The sequence below is a fragment of the Triturus cristatus genome, chromosome 10, assembly GCF_964204655.1.
Source record: "Triturus cristatus chromosome 10, aTriCri1.1, whole genome shotgun sequence".
Classification (NCBI taxonomy): domain Eukaryota; kingdom Metazoa; phylum Chordata; class Amphibia; order Caudata; family Salamandridae; genus Triturus; species Triturus cristatus.
Window position 1 is genome coordinate 140,111,476 of NC_140593.1, and position 12,000 is coordinate 140,123,475.

The 12,000-nt window shown below is 51.1% G+C and overlaps 1 protein-coding gene across 4 annotated transcripts in view; it reads left to right on the forward strand.

Moving 5' to 3' along the window:
• ATP2C1 (ATPase secretory pathway Ca2+ transporting 1) overlaps positions 1 to 12,000 on the forward strand; it is an 831,636-nt gene that overhangs the window by 361,621 nt on the left and 458,015 nt on the right. The gene's annotated exons all lie outside the window — the stretch shown is intronic.

Consider the following 12,000-nt stretch of genomic DNA (forward strand, 5'->3'; position numbering starts at 1 on the left):
TTTTTTAAGGGATAAGGACAGAGCTTGCTACAGTCTGGATTGGTGACCTCCTGCTGCTCAAGTGTAGTTATTGTTTACTGTCTTTGCATGGTGTTAGGGTCGGAAGTGCAGGTGAGGCGGTGGTATGAGCAGGCGACACAAATGTCAGAGCTTGAGTCTGTCTGTTATCTCTGATGGATACTTCTACTTGCAGATTCCTCACCTCTAGAACAAACCGCAAGCTTGTGGTGCAAACCGAATGTTTTCTTTACGATTTTAAAGATGCATCGAAGAAATCAGTTAGATCCATTTCCGATTGTGGACTACATTTGGAGTGAGGGTTTGAAGATAATGAAAAACCCAGCCTCCGTTCCTGGTGTATTGCCGAGGATGGAGAAGAAATAAAGGCGCCCGATTCTGCTCCAGCATGTTTAATTGGCCGTCCTCGCCCAGATTCAGTGATAATGGAGGCTGCTCAGAGGCGTTCCAGGAATCCTCAATCTCCTTGTTCGGTGCCTCCAGACAGGGAAGGCAAACGCTTGGACAGCATTGGCAAGCGAATCACTACTATGGCGGTTACAGCTATCAAGGTCTCTAACGCCTTAGCAATCTTTGGGAGGTAGGACCGTCAGTTATGGGCAGAGTTGGCTCCTCTTCTCATTCTTTCCGGATGATAAAAAGAGAGAAGGGAAAGATCTTTTGCAGGAGGGTGCTAAAGCATCTGCAGAGGTGATTGACTCCGCAATGGCTCTATCTTCTATTGCTTTCAGACAAATGGCAGGTGCCGCAGTCCTTCGTAGACTGGGCTGGGTTAGGGCGACGTCTTTCTGCCCCGAAAGTCCAATCAAAAGTGTTGGACATGCCCTTCGATTGGGGAAAGTTGCAGGATTCCTCAAGACGTCAGTGACCTTTATCTCCCGCCAGCCACCACATTTCGATCTCAACACCTTTGGTCTCATCGGCTCTCCATTTCTAAATCAATGGCTAACCATCACAAAGTAAGAAAAACCTAGTTTCCCTTGGAAATCATACCATCAACATGATATCATTCATACACATCTTTCACTCCCAACTGTTCACCCTCAGGACTTTAAGCAAAATAAAGGTCTTAACCAAAAAACCCAAAAACGAATGTAGCGTTTACAATTATTTTATTTCACATAAATATAATAAAAACAATCTTTCTGAAACTCAGGAAAGATTGTGGAAGTGCACTAATTTAAAAATATATTAAAAGCATTTAGTTAATACATACAATATGACTATAGTATGTTTAAATTAATAATGCAGTATATCCAGAGCATATGGAAAACCTCTAACTATAAACCCAGAAAGCACAATGAATTTCACTGTTGCTATACTTGATCCAACACAGTATTTGCACACAGAAAGACTGATTAGATTCGTAATCTTATCCACGTGATTCCGATAAGTTGGATTCTCAACAACAAACTAGCATCAACGCGTTTCGGTGGTATTACAAAATCAATGCAAAAACCACCTTCAGGACTCAATATTAATATGGGATTTGTTCTTGCATATTGTTGATTTATTATCGTAACTAGAAACCGCTTCATCACGTGTTGTCAAAGGTGTGCTACTGGCCTAGTTTGTAAAATCTGCCAGTGCTTAAAATCATGGGCATATATTCTTACCCAAGTGTAATTGTCCAGTGCTGTTTAAAAATGTTGTCTTATTCCTTTGATTGATAGCACCACTCTCTATTTTTCAAAGCGGGTACTGCAGTCACTCCAATACCTATTCTGCCCAATGGCTTCTTGGTTCATGGATCTAAGGTGCGGGAATCTTGCCCTATGGAGTATTTTAACACATCCACCGGCAATCGGTATCTTTAATTGAAGAATTTGCACCCCATTTAACACCATCCAATAGCTGCTCCCTGCTTGAAGAGAAATCTTGGTCAAGACAAGGAAACTCTAACAACCGACTGAATCTGGCGGTTTGAGACACCATAAAACAAGGACAAATATATTGCATGGTGGTGGATGGTGTTAAATGGGGTACGAATTCTTCAATTAAAGATACTGATTGCGGTGGATGTGTTAAAAGACTGCATGGAAAGCTGATGCTGCAGTGGGTCAAGCTGTCCTGAGACATCTGTTTGCTTTAGGTACAGTCTTTCATATCTATCAATTCTATTTGTTTGGTATATTTGATCGTTACAGTTTATTTACTAGTTTCTGATTATCTTGGAATCGTGATGCATATGTATTAGTATATTTTTCATTATGTCTTTTTTTTGCACAAGAAGCTCTTCGCCTAGATGCAAACTAAGAGAAATATACTGCTAACTACTCTGATACAAGCATGTGAATCTATGAAAGATTCAATATTGGAGAAAAAACAAGTTACTTACCTGTACGTGATCTGGCTCCTGAAGTCAGTTTGGTTATCTGAACCTTCCACCAGACTGCATGAACATCAGGGAGGCTAGAAGGCCTACCACAAGAGCCCGTTACGCATCTAATTGGAAACGCTTTATCTATTGCAATAACGATCACATCAACCCCACTTGATGCTCCCATACAAAACATCATCTGCTATCTGTATCTGAAAGAAACACGTTAGTTAGATTCCTCACCTTAGAATATCCCCAGGCGTCAGACTGGATCCGGAAGATTTTTCGTCAGCAATACCCCTTGCGCGTCGCTAGGCGTCGTCTGCGGCTCCGCGTCCGTCGTCGGCGTCGTGCGCCGGGATGACGTCGTCGGAGTACTTAGACGCCGCCCTCGCGCGCTGTCGTCAGTTCTTCTTTTTTCCGCGCCAGTAAGCGCAGATCCGGGAGAGCTACCCCTTTTAGTCTTTTTTGACTAAATCTTTTTTGATCATTTTTGATCCTTGTCTGTCGACATCTGGTGCCGGTAGGATGCCTGGGTTCAAGGCTTGTGAGGATTGTCATCGTCTGATGTCGGTGACCGATCACCACCGCCGGTGCCTCTACTGCTTAGGCCCCGACCACGACGCGGAGTCGTGCAACGACTGTCAGGCCCTGACTTCGAAGGCTAGGCGGGAGCGGTCCCGCAAGCTTCTCGAGCTTCGCCACTCGGCTCCGCGTCGTGCGCGATCCCGGTCCAGGAGGAGGTCCAAGGATCGCTCGCGGAGCCCTAGCCGACGCCATCGCTCGTCCGGCTCCAAGTCGTCGGGTAAGTCCAAACGCTCAAAGAAGTCCAAGAGGCGACATCGCTCTTCGGACTCCCCTCGCCGGTCGCGCGACTCGGCCGAGGGTCAGGGTGGTTCCACCCCCGCGGCTCCGGCGGAGCCGCAGGTGCCGCGTCCGCCCCCATACCTTCCGGTCCCTGGGGCTGACGCGGCGCCGGCGGAGATCAGTGCCTTCCTCTCGGCCATGAGGAGCCTGGCCCCGCCGTCGACGCCCGCTGGCGCGCCTTCGGGCCCCGCGGACTCGACTGGGCGACCTCGCGTGCCGGCGGCTCCGGCCCCGGCGCCGTCGACGACTCCGGTCTCGACGCCGCAGGTCCCCGCGGGGCCCTTGCCTGGGCCCCAGTCGACGCCGGTTGACCTAGTCACTCCTCCACCGGCGCCGACGCCTGAACCACCGGCGCCGCCGACGCCTGTGACGCCGACACCCCGGTTTAGCCCTCATCCGGACCCGACGCCGGCACGGCGTCCGCCGACGCCGCATCCGGCGCCGCTTGAGTCCTACCATCTCTACAGTCCGGTTCCGATCATTCCTCCTGTTTATCAGGAATCTGAAGATTCAGCATGTCAGCAGTTCTGCGCGTTGGAATTTCCAAGGCGGCACTCGCTCGGCGACGCTTTTCCTCACGAGTGGAGTTGCGGTCTGTTGTACGCCTTTCCGCCTATACCACTTCTGCCCAGAGTGCTGAAGAAGATCAGGCACGACCGGGCCCAAGTCATCTTGGTGGCTCCGGATTGGGCACGAAGGTACTGGTATCCCGAGCTACTCAGTCTGTTGACCGATCCCCCGATACGTCTGCCCCTTCGGGAGGATCTTCTGTCGCAGCAGCAGGGGACGGTCCTCCACCCGAACCTGTCCAGCCTCCACCTCCATGCGTGGAGATTGAGCGGCGGCAGTTGATGCCATTTGACTTGCCTCCTGAAGTCTGTGATATCATTCTGGCAGCCAGGCGTCCCTCCACAAAGTCGGTATACGCCTGCCGGTGGAACAAATTTGTGGCATGGTGCACAGCAAAGGCTGTGGATCCCCTTTCCGCCCCTCTTTCTGAGGTTCTCCTCTTCCTTCTTTCTCTGGCCCGGCAGGGCTCTGCCCTGGGCACCCTGAAAGGTTATCTTGCTGCCATCTCCGCCTTCTTGCGGCTTCCTGATCAGCCTTCTCTTTTCAAGTCCCCTGTGGTTACACGCTTTCTCAAAGGCATTACACACACGTTCCCTCCTGTCCCTTTTGTGATGCCTCAGTGGGACTTGAATCTGGTTTTGACATTCCTGATGTGCGCTCCCTTCGAGCCTCTTCACAATTGCCCTCTTCGTCTTCTAACTCTAAAGACTGCTTTTCTGGTAGCCATCACCTCGGCTAGACGGGTGAGTGAGCTCCAGGCTTTATCTTCAAAGCCTCCTTTTCTGTCGGTTCATCCGGACAAGGTTGTCCTTCGGCCTCGTCCCTCCTTTCTTCCTAAAGTGGTGACTCCATTTCACCTTGGGCAGTCTGTCACCTTGCCCACCTTCTTTCCGCCTCCGCATCCTTCCAAAGAGGAAGAGAGGCTCCACCGTCTGGACCCAAAACGTGCGCTCTCCTTTTATCTGGACCGCACAAAACAGTTCCGGGTGGACGACCAGCTTTTTGTTGGGTACGTGGGCGCTAAGAAGGGGAAAGCTGTGCACAAACGAACCATCTCTCGGTGGGTCGTTTTGTGTATAAAAATCTGCTATTCCTTGGCTAAAAAGGACCCTCCTGTTGGGCTGCGCGCCCATTCTACTCGGGCCACGGCGGCTACTACTGCCTTGGGACGGGGAGTCCCTTTGCAGGACATCTGTCAGGCGGCGACGTGGGCTTCGCTACACACGTTTGCCAGGCATTATTGCCTTGACAGCCAAGTCCGGAGGGATGGCTTCTTTGGCCGTTCTGTCCTCCAGGACTTTCTGGTGTGATCTTGGTTCGCAGACCCACCACCGGGGATGGTATTGCTTGGGTATCTATTCTAAGGTGAGGAATCTAACTAACGTGTTTCTTTCAGATGAACAAGTTACTTACCTTCGGTAACGATGTATCTGTAAGAAACATTAGTTAGTTAGATTCCTCACCGACCCTCCCATCCTCCCCGTTCTGCGAACTGACATCTAGGGTTAAGGTTATCCTTTTCAGGCCCCTAGATTTTATTTTTGGCACCAGTGTCGGTCTTTGCATGGCTCTGCGTTCCTGGCGCGGAAGGCTATGTACAAGAACTGACGTCAGCGCGCGAGGGCGGCGTCTAAGTACTCCGACGTCATCCCGGCGCACGACGCCGACGACGGACGCGGAGCCGCAGACGACGCCTAGCGACGCGCAAGGGGTATTGCTGACGAAAAATCTTCCGGATCCAGTCTGACGCCTGGGGATATTCTAAGGTGAGGAATCTAACTAACTAATGTTTCTTACAGATACATCGTTACCGAAGGTAAGTAACTTGTTCTATACTTGCAGCAGTCAGGATTGGCTTACACCTCCATCCGGCTACATCTTGCTGCAATAGCTGCGTATCTACGAAATAGGCAACATTTATCGCTTTTCAGAGTGCCCGTGTACAGCTGTACATTCCAAGAACAGATGTTTAATTGGCAAGTAACATTATCCGTTCGAGGCATGTGAGCTGTAGATCACATGCTTTACATAGACTATATAGAAGTATGCTCCCAAAGCGGTGGCTTATCTGTATCTACTGGAGTTGTCTGAATTAGTGGTTTAAGTACTGCTTGGCCCACATTAGCTTGTTGTCTTGCTAACACACTTACACAATAGTGTTTGGTGAATGTGTGCGGTGTAGACCATGTTGCAGCTTTGCAAATGTCAACAATGGGGATGTTTCCTAAGAAAGCCATAGTAGCCCTAACTTCGGAGTGGAATGCGCTCTAGGGGGTACAGTTAGTTATCCAGTATTAGGGGTGTCTTTCATAGATTCACATGCCTGAATCATTCCCCGTCGTCGAGACGGGAGCCTCCGGTACATAAAAAAAGTAATGTCCTATAGACATACATAGAGAAAAATAGGCCTAAGGGCCTCCCCTTAGCAGCCTATCCTAGTCCTTATGTAAAAAGGACCAAACTCTTACAGTCAGCCAATCAGCTATCACCTCCCTCTAGAACCTTCCTGGCAGGAGCCTCAGTCCCTCAGATTTTCTACCGCACGTTGTGCTAGGGAGTCTCCAACCTGAGTTCTCCTCAGGATTTCTTCAAGCCAGATTGTTCACTTTTTTGGTGACTTTCTTCTTCAAGGATTTCAACGCTGACTACTTCAGGCCTCTTTTTGCTGCAGTGAGTGTTTATTTCATCTACAACTCCTGGCATGTCTGACTCCCAGAAGAAAGCCCTTTTCAGGGCTTGCTCTTCATGTGGGAAGAAGAGGCTTCATGTGGACGACAAGCATGACTTATGCTTGTATTGCCTTTATCCGGACCACGTCCCCAAGGACTGGAGACAGGGAGGGTCGCCTGCTTATCTGGCTGGACAGGCTCAAGGACAGAGAGAGTGTGGTGTCCTCAGAGGCGAGCTTTTCCGGAACCTCTGAAGTCTCCCTGAAGAGGCCGAGAGTGACATCTCCTGGCCCCTCAGACACTCCTCCTATGAAGACACACAAGAAGTCTTCAGAGGCAAGATCTTCGAAATCTTCAGTGTCTGACAAGGACTCTCTCACTTTCAAGAAGCCTACTCTGTCGGCCACAAAAATTGCGACACCTTCCTCGGCGCAGAAAAGGCCATCAGGACATGTCTCCACACCGACGACGACCGTGTCCACATCGACAGCGTCGTCTGTCTTCTCGTCGACGACGACTACCCCTTCTTCATCGTCAGCAGGTACTCCTATCTCGTCTATTATACTGTTAAAACCGTCGTCGACGTCTAAGTCATCGTCGACGACTAAGATTGTCCCGTCGACGACGACCTCGTCGATGAGGAGCCCACCGTCGACGGAAGAGTCGACGACGAGTGCGTCGAAGGCGTCGTCGACGAAGGCGTCGTCGACGACCAAGGCGTCGACGACTAAGGCGTCGACGACCCCGTCGTCGTCGACGACCCCGTCGTCATCGTCCATGGGACAGAAGACAGCAGGGGTTTCTGTACAAGCATCTGCTTCTGGCAAACTGGCCAAACCACGGATTACACCGGAAACGACATCTCCAAGCAAGGTACAAACCAGTTTGCCTATGGAGATTCTTCAGAGTGAAGAGTCTGAAGAGGAGCTCTTTGAACAGGCTACTTCCCCTTCTGAACTCAATGTCAAAGCACGGACGAGGAGCAGGAAGATATGAGCGCGCAGGAGCGCCCCGTCCAGGAACAGGTTCGCACGGAGGTCACTCCGATGGTTTGCCTTCCTCTGTCAATAGTTCAGGATCTCAAATTCCTTATCCGGGACTACAAGCAACGTTTCCCAGAATCGCCGGCGCTGGACGCAGGGGTCCCAGTGCCAACTACAAACCCACCAACGACAGCCCCAAGGCAATCACGGCCGGTTACGCAGGTCTGCCACGAGAAACCGCCTCCTCAGGTGATAGTCATCGGATGAGGAGGCTGAGGAGATGGAAGAAGGAGAGGTCCAGGGAGACCAGTCGGACCAGGATGAGGAGGAGGAGGAGGAGTATGTGGCATCCTCACCACCTTCCCCACAACCGCGCCAAGCTGATTCACCGCCAGTGGATATTGGTGGTTTTCATAAGGTAATTGAACGGGCCGCGACACGGTTCCATATGGTCATGGAGTCGACGGAGACTGAGTGCTTCCTGCATGACTTTAAGGAGCAGACGAAGAAGACGACGAAATCGATCCCGATCATCGACTTTCTCTGGGACCAGGGAAAGAAACTAATGCTAACGCCGGCTTCCGTTCCTGCGGTTGTTCCACGCCTGGATAAGAAGTATAAGGCTCCGTCCACGGCACCAGCTTGCCTGACTGGCCACCCGAAACCGGATTCGGTCGTGACCCAAGCGGCCCAGAAAAATTCTCGTAATCCCTCCTCTCCTCTATCAGCACCACCGGACAAGGAGGGCAGAAAATTGGACACAATTGGCAAAAGGTTTTCGACCACTTCGGCAATGACCATCAAGGTGGCCAATTCCATAGCCCTCTTAGGGCGTTATAACCGCCAACTTTGGGAGGATATAGCCCCATATTTAGCAGAACTTCCGAGCGCAGTTCAGGAAGAGGTAAAGGCACTACTTTCTGAGGGCCAGACCTCTGCAGCCGAGATCATCGATTGCGCCATAGACGTGGCCATGACAGGCTTTCGTCAACTGGCTGGGGCTGCGGTCCTGCACCGCCAAGGATGGCTGAAGGCAACATCGTTCAGGCAGGAAGTGCAGACGAAGGTGCTGGATATGCCCTTCGACGGACAACATCTATTTGGAGATAAAATTGACGAGGCGCTCCAAGCTATTAAGAAGGACACTGACACAGCTAGAGCGCTTGAAACCTTGCAGGCAAGGAACCAGTCCTTTCGGGGCAACAAATCTAGAGGCCAGTCCTCCTACAGAGGATCCTTCCAGAATAGGTCCTCGTATTCCTTCCAGAATAAGACCCAGTACCAGCAGAAGCAGCAACAAGGTCGGCAGTCGTCTTATGGAAGATCTACCTTCAGGGGTAAGAACCAGAAGAGGGGCACCGGCGGACGCCAGTGACCAGTTACTCCAGCCAGTCCTGCTACCATCTCCCTCTTCACAAATTGGAGGAAAATTGACCCATTTCCTGGAAAATTGGCGCATCATCACCTCAGATCGTTGGGTGCTCCAACTCCTCAGATTCGGCCATTCCCTAGAATTTACAACCATCCCGCCTGCAACCCCACCACGCAGGTTCCCACACAAGCACCTACGGCTGCTGCTCCGGGAAATATCGGAGATGTTGAGGAAAGGAGCGATCGAGCGGGTTCCATCGGCTCAGAGGGAGAAAGGATTCTACTCCTGTTTCTTTCTGATACGCAAGAAAGAAAAGAAGTGGAGGCCCATTCTAGATCTCAGGGCACTCAACTCTTTCCTGAAGAGTCAGTCGTTCAGGATGGTGACGCTCCAAGAAATCCTAGGCATTCTAGAGGAAGGAGATTTCATGACATCCTTGGATCTTCAGGATGCCTACTATCACATCCCGATACTCAGGGGGCACAGGAAGTTTCTACGTTTCGAGGTGGCAGGACAGCACTACCAATTCCAGGTCCTACCGTTTGGCCTCAAATCCGCTCCGCGGATTTTCACAAAGTGCCTTTCTCCTGTGGCAGCTTTCCTACGTCAAATGGGTCACCAAGTTTTCCCCTACCTCGACGACTGGCTGGTCAAGGCGCCCACGGCTGTAGGCGCAACCAAATCCTCCAACGCCTGTACCAATCTTTTCCAACATCTAGGATTGACTCTCAATCTTCAGAAATCACATATGTCCCCAACAAGAAGCATCACCTTCCTCGGGGCGACCTTGAATACGGAATGCGCGAGGGCATTTCCTTCAGACGAAAGAAAAAACAAGATCATATCGCTGGCCAAGGCGGTGGCATCAAGGAAATCCCTAAGAGTTCGCACTTTCAAATCACTCCTAGGAATGAGGTCTTCTTGTATACTACTCATCCCTCACTGCAGGCTTCGGATGCGTCCATTGCAGGAAGCTCTCACGAACCAGTGGACTCAGAGTACAGGTTCGTTCGAGGACATTGTGAGGATAACACCGCAAATATCCAAGAGCCTCGAGTGGTGGAAGGATTACAGGAACCGGTCGAGGTGACTGCCGTTCCTGCTTCCAGCAGCGCCACTTGTGATCACCACCGATGCATCTCTAGCGGGCTGGGGAGCTGTCCTTCAGGACCTCAGAGTAAGTGGCAAATGGTCAGATCAGGAGCAACGCCTCCATATCAATCTGCTGGAGTTGAGGGCTGTGTACCTAGCGCTGCAAGCCTTTTTCCCACGCATCCAGAACTCCCAGGTGCTCGTCAGGACGGACAACACCACGACGATGCACTATCTAAACAAACAGGGAGGAACGCGTTCGCTCACTCTATCGCGCGAGTCGCAAAAGATCTGGAACTGGCTTGTTCTCCATGGGATCACCCTCAGGGCGGACTATGTCCCGGGAAAGGACAACACCATTACGGACGCCCTAAGCAGGCAGAAATCCCTCTCCCACGAATGGGAGCTTGACGAGAGTGCACTGACACACGTATTCTCAGAATGGGGAGTCCCAGGAATCGACCTGTTCGCCACCAGGGAGAACGCCAAATGCCCAAGCTACGCAAGCTGGCATCCCCAACCAGAGTCGCTCGGGAATGCCTTTTCCATAGGCTGGTTCAACGTATTTGCGTACGCTTTTCCACCGTTCCCGATGATTCCCAGGGTCCTCAGGAAGATGAAGGCGGAGCCCTGTACCCTGATCCTGATTGCCCCGTACTGGCCGAGGCAGCACTGGTTCTCGGACCTTCATCGCCTCTCCATCAGGACACCGATTCGTCTACCACAGCACCCGAACCTGCTGACAATGTCCAATGGGCAGGTGCAATTCCCGAACCTGCAATCGCTCAGGATATCGGCCTGGCTCCTGAGCACAGAGAGTTCTGTCACTTGAACATCCCGCAGGAATGCAGGGACGTGCTAGCAAAAGCAAGGGCGGACAGTACCAACAAAACCTACTCTCTCAAATGGAAACGCTTCTGCGTATGGTGGTCGGAGAAGGGCCTGAGACCACTTCATATCACGCCTGAACAGATATTGCCATATCTCCTGCTCTTGGCGCAGTCCGGATTAGCGCATGCATCCATAAAGGTGCATCTGGCGGCAATTTCACGTTTTACCAGGACTTCCAAAGGCCCGTCTCTCTGGTCCAGTAGACTTATCAAACTGTTCCTTAAGGGTCTATATAGGTCCTTTCCAAGACCTCGACGGGTCCCACCGACATGGCACCTCAACTTGGTCCTTAACCAACTCATGAAGCACCCTTTCGAGCCCATTCATCGAGCTTCCATCAAGTACATCTCATGGAAAACGGCTCTGTTGCTCGCTCTAACATCTGCCAGGAGAGTCAGCGAGTTGCAAGCTCTCTCCATTCAGGAGCCCTTCATGCAGTTCAAACAGGACAGGGTGGTGCTGAGGACAAATCCCAAGTTCATACCGAAAGTGCCTTCAGACTTTCACCTCAACGAGCCGGTGGTCCTGCGTTTCTTCTTCGCAAACACTACCACGGCAGCAGAAAGGACGCTCCACTCTCTGGATCTCAAACGGTGTCTTAAGTTTTATATAGACAAGACAAAAACCTTCAGAAAGTCATCGCAGCTGTTCGTGGCTTACAGCAGGCCAAGGTTGGGTATGCCTCTAACAAAACAGAGCATTTCAAGGTGGATCTCTTCAGCAATAGCATTCTGCCATGAAGGGGCCGGACGGCCTTTGCGAGACAGGGTGGAAGCACACTCCACCAGAGCGATGTCCACATCAGCAGCGCTGTTCGCTGGAGTGCCGATTTTGGACATCTGTAGAGCGGCGACGTGGAAGTCACCGCACACCTTCTCCAGACACTACTGCCTTGATGCCGAACTTACGAAGGATGCGGCAGTGGGCCAGGCGGTGCTTCGCCATCTATTCCAGTGAGGTGAGCCTTCTGTGGTAAATATTCTTTTTACCTTGACTGAATTTCATGCGGAATCTAAAATAAAGTAAAATAGCTCAGAATAACAAGAGGCAGAATCCGTGGTATAAGAGGTTTTCTAAATGGGCTTTATTCCAAAATGGCCGACTCGAGTCGCGGCCTTCAGGTTCCGTCACCACGAGGGTTCAGGAAGTGAAGTACAAGTTTATTGACAAGAAGTAACTTTTATAGGTTATACATTACAATGAAACGAATGCAAAAGG